Source organism: Nyctereutes procyonoides, unplaced genomic scaffold, assembly GCF_905146905.1.
Source record: "Nyctereutes procyonoides isolate TBG_1078 unplaced genomic scaffold, NYPRO_anot_genome, whole genome shotgun sequence".
Classification (NCBI taxonomy): domain Eukaryota; kingdom Metazoa; phylum Chordata; class Mammalia; order Carnivora; family Canidae; genus Nyctereutes; species Nyctereutes procyonoides.
In genome coordinates this window covers 11,665,305-11,670,670 of record NW_026575142.1, presented here as the reverse complement: position 1 = coordinate 11,670,670, position 5,366 = coordinate 11,665,305, and the positions used below count along the sequence as shown (strand labels likewise).

Below are 5,366 nucleotides of genomic sequence, written 5' to 3'. Positions count from 1 at the left end.
ATTATTAACAATAAAATGGAACAATTATAAAAAATGCTATAATAAAAGTCATGTGAATGTAGTTTTTTTCCCTCTCAAAATAGTTTACTGTACTGTGTTCACCCTTCTTGTGCTGATATGAGATGACAAGATGCCTGTGTGATGAGATGGAGTGAGATGGGTGACGGAGGCATTGTGACGTGGTGTTAGGCCACTATTGGCCTTCTGACAATACATCAGAAGGAGATCATCTGTTTCCAGACCACCACTGACTGGGAGTAACTGAAATCATGGAAAGCAAAACCATGAATAAAGGGGTACTACTGTATTCAAGTATAAAAATTTGAGTTTTATTTGGTTTCCAGCAGAGTGTCTAAAAGCCTCCAGGAATATCATAGTACACTTTATCCCCTACTCAGAAATACACTCTTTGCTTCATTATCCAATATCCTAGGTATTATCCTAGAGTCTTGTCCTCTTTGAGATGTCTAGCCTTAATGCAGCGGAGAGTCACCTGGCTTCTCTTGCTGACTCAAATGATTCTCACAGCAGCCAGCGAGGAGCAGCGGCTCTGAACCTCACTGACCACAGGTGATAGTTTGGACACCTGCAAAGCCATGACAGCAATTACCCAGAATATGGCAGTAGTGATGGCCTTGAAGAGCCTGGCCTTTTGAAAGTGAGCTTTTGTCACGCATCTCATGGTATAGTGGAGCACCTCAGCTGCCTGTGAGTGGAGTCTGTTCTGTTGTGTGTGTCTTTTCTACCAGCTCTCAATCTCTACAGTAACTAATATGGTACGGAGTTTATTTGAAATGCAGTTTTCAGAACCCCTCTCCAACAAATTCTGATTTGGTAAATGAAGATTGGGCTCAGGAACCTGCTTTTTAACAAGCATACCGAAGGGTTCTGGTGCAGGTGATCCTTGGACTACATTTTTAAAACTGCATTATCTCTCTTCCTTTCACCTGTAACCCATGATCCACAGTTTTTAACTCTACTATGAGAAATCCATGAGTTACAGTCCCTAGGGAAGAAATAAAATAAGCAAAAGCCCTTAATACTGTAATGCTTACAAGGAGTTTCTCTTTTCTTGACTTCTCAGATATTGTTGGGGGCTTAGCTGAGGGTTCATGCATAGGACATGGCCAGACAATGAACTCTACAGGGGAAACAGCTCACAAGTATAAAAGTTGGATGTATTCAGGAGTATTCTGGAAAAGTTGAAAAGTAGGCTATGTTAAAGGTGATCAGGTGTATCTTGTTACGATGATAAGTTTCATCTGTGTCTTACACACTTGGAAGGGATATAAAGGAAGGCAAGTCCGGCACATTCCCTAACTCCCAACTTCCTAGATTTGAAGTATCCTCAAGACTGCAATGAAGTCTCATCTAGTTACTTTCAGTTCTAGGAGCATTTATTCCCTGCTGTCTTCATTCTGTACTAGACATCTGTACCTATATGCCTAATGCTCAATAAACATGCATATGCTCATGCTAAAATATGTGTGAGCATGATCATTTGTGTGCAATCCAATGAACCAGAAAAATAGACATCTGTGTGTATTCCATCTTTAACCAGCTAGCTTCCTAGCACCTCCAGTTGTTGCAGCCTCATCGTCAAGTGCTCTGTGACAATTTCCTTCACTGATGGAGATCTGAGAGTTATAGATACCTACTTCTTATCCTGATAAGGTATACATACTCGGTATCACGCACTATGCTCGGTTCTGTATATTTAAAACAATGAGTAAGACATAGTCCTTGTCCTCGAGAAGCTCACAGTCTAGTGAGCAAGACCAAAACATAACAATTATTGACAATAGCATTTGACAAGTGCTTTAATAATATGGTGGTATAATGGAAGCACAAGAAGAAGGTTGAATGGAAACCCCAAGATTTCCTCCCCTAATTCATTCAATCTTGAGAAAGGTCTTGAGAAAGATGGTAATATTTAAGCAGGCCTTTGAAGCAGGACCTGGTAGTGTGGTGAAGAAGAAAGCATTGCAGGCCATAGCAGACAGGATAGGCAAAGACTCAAGGTGATGAACAACTTCCGTGTCCGGAGCAGAAGGAGGGTGGGGCAGTGAGGGTGGGGGCAGTTATGACCAGGGAAGTAGAACAAGATCAGATTGTGAAGGGACATGCTAGAGCGGGTTTCAATTGACTCCTGCTGGAAGTAAGCCAGGGAACATTCAATCCAGAAATACAACTGGTCGACAACATGTAGGAGAGACTGGAGAAGATGAAAACTGGAAGCATAATTGAGGAAATTTCTAAATCTCTAGGCCAGGGAGGGTGAGAGCCTGACCCAAAGCTCAGGCAGCAGCCATGAAGACCATGGCATGCATGTGAGAATATTTCCTAGGCCAAATCCACAGTCCTTGCCAATGAGTTGGCTCTAAGGAGAAAAAGCATGACCTTGGACAAGGGTGGGTAGGATAACCCTATCAAGATGCCACATACCACCTACGGCACATTGACCAGGTAGTAGGCCTGACAAAGAACATAACAGTTTGTACAGCTGTGATCTAGAAGTATCCCAACCCCCCAGTCTAGGATTGCCAGACGAAATACAGAATGTCCTGTTACATGTAAATTACAGAGAAACAACAAAAATAAGTTTTAGTTTAAGTATACTCCAAATATCGCACAGGACATACTTGTGCTAGAAAAAACCAATATTGTTTACCTGAACATAAAATTTTACTAATAATCTCGTTTAGCCTTTTTCCCCCTCCAGACCTGGCAACCCTACACTTGTTTGAGTGTCACCGCAACAGCTTCTCTCAATAAGCACTAGATCAGGAACTTACCCACCACCACCACCACCCCAAAAGAGGAAGAACTCAAATTTTTCCCCAAATGGAGCTGGTTTCCTATCATTTCTGTGACTGGTCTGTGCTCTGCCTTCCTTCTGCTGATGGATCATTCCTCCATCATCACTCTGCACCCCAGTTCAATACCATTGGCTCTACTGTCCCATATGTGTCCCATATGCTGAATGACTCATCTGCTGCCCCAGGCCTACTGGGCTCTTACTTCACTATTGCTGCTGACTAGGATCTCTCACCATCGAATCTTCCTCCATGTGTCACATGTTTGCCTTTCTTTCCATCCAAGAGGGAAAGCTCTTCCCCACCATGTTATCTATTGTTTTATGAGGATATAAGGTATTTCTTTCCAGAAGCTATTTGGGCCCTTGTGATGCCATTTCCCACCCCCACCCACCAAGCTATACAACACAAGCCAGGGAGTCAAATAAATTTTCCCAAGAACTTCCCGTACATTCGAGTATAACCGGACATTGAGAGGCCCTGTTGCTCAAGCTAGCCATCACACCAGATGCGCCCCTTCTGATTGAGCCACTCTACAATTGCGTCAATATTTATTGCTGTAACTATGGCTTCATTTTAGCTCCCACTTTCTTATTCATTTTAATGAGGACCATACCTAAAGTGTCTCTTCTCTGGATTCTGTTTTCAGTCAGTTATAACATCCATGTTCCCTCCTTGATTCACGAGTTAAGGAGAATCTTTAACATGCATTTATTTTATAATCATGACAGAATCCCAATTTTACCTTTTTTTTTTTTCTTTTTGAGGATTGTATTTTAAATGGGCCCCAGAAATGACTCCTCTGCCAGTAAGGACAACGCAACTTGCATATGTTTAGCTGCAACCACCACCTGCACAACCCTTCTTGGCATTTCTGTTCTGCAATGTATTTCCTCCACGGCTTTTATCTGACACTGGTTAATCTGAGGGTTTTGTACATATGTGGAGAGTTAATAAAGAGTAGTTATTAACTGCTCTGGCAAGTTAATAACTTCTAAATTGAGGGACATTATATGATAATCTGAACAAATTAATCATTTAAAAAGCAGCAGCACCTTTGTCCTTTTCCAATTTGCAAAAACCTGAGAAATGAAAAAACTACACTTAGGTAACGCAAGCAGGCACCTGGAACAGAAACACGGCAACACAGACCGATCCCGCTTCTCAAGCTTGGCCCGAGAAACCCAGTCTGCCTCTTTCTCTTCTGGTTCCGTCATACAGCCGGTTAGTCTTCTTCACTCAGCTACTCTGTGTTTATTGAGGACACATTCCATGGCCTGAAGTATGCAAAGAGGGACGGACACAGCCCTGCAGACAGACACACTATTCCAATGAGGGTAACGAGGATTATAGCGTGGGACAGGCTGCCCAGAAGGACAGATCTCTTGCCTTCTCTTGCAGGTCACAAAGGCACTTAAATTGAGACCTGAGAGATGCAAAGCAGCTCACCAGGCAAAGGAGTGGAGTCTGAGGTTCTAGAACAGGGAATTGTACATGCAAAGGCCTAAGGGGGCAGAGAGAGTGCACAGTGTACTCAGAGACCCCAAGCCATCTAGAATGCGGATGCAATAAATGGTAGTGTGGACGAAGGCAAGGGCCAGGCTGCCATATGCCCTATCAAACTGGGAGGAAAAAAATCAAACAATAACATCCAGCATTTCTCGGATGCTTACCAGATACCAGGGATTATATTAAGCATTTTATAAATATTGTTGCATTGAATCCTCAGCAAATTTCTGAAGTTTTCTCCTTTCTGCTGTGTCTTAATTACAAAACTAATATATGCTTGCCATGACCCATTAAACAATCTTGAAACCCTAACCCTTGGCAAAAGTGACAATTTGGCTTGTATTCATTCTTTCAATACGTTTCAGTGCCCACCCAGCAACTACAAATATATAACACATAGGTATTTGTATGAAGATGGGTTTATACTCATATTCTTTTGGCAATGGCTTTTTTAAGATAACAATATGGCATGTTTTCTGTGCCGGTAGTGGTCTTACCAACGTAGTGAATGTTCCTCTAGCCCGCTGGACTTTCTGCAAGAAGTGCAACAGGTACCAAACCCACAAAGTGACACAGTACAAGAATAGCAAAGGTTCTCCTAATGCCCAGGGAAAGCGGCGTCATGCCAGCAAGCAGAGTGGCTATGGTGGACAGACTAAGCTGATTTTCTGGAAAAAGGCTAAAACCACAAAGAAGACTGTTGTTGAGGCTCAAATGTGTTGAGCCCAACTGCAGATCCAAGAGAACTCTGGCCATGAAGAGATGCGAGCAGTCTGAACTGGAGGAGATAAGGAGAGGAAGGGCCAAGTGATCCAGATCTAAGCTTCATATTTTGTTATATAATAAAGACAATAAAATCTTGAGGTTATGTTCAAAAACAAAACAAAACAATATACATGGACACCTTTCCGGGTCAATGCACACTGACCTAAATCATTCTTTAAGCATACACGTCACAGTGAAGAGTAAGAGTGTGCCAGAAATTATTCAACTATTTCTCTACTAGTAGACATTCGAGGGCTTTTCCCCCACTACAAACAA

The 5,366-nt window shown here is 42.3% G+C and overlaps 1 pseudogene; it reads left to right on the top strand.

Annotated features, from left to right (window-relative positions):
- Positions 1-1,923: 1,923 nt before the first annotated feature.
- Positions 1,924-5,147, top strand: LOC129498819 (60S ribosomal protein L36a-like; annotated as a pseudogene).
- Positions 5,148-5,366: the final 219 nt, after the last annotated feature.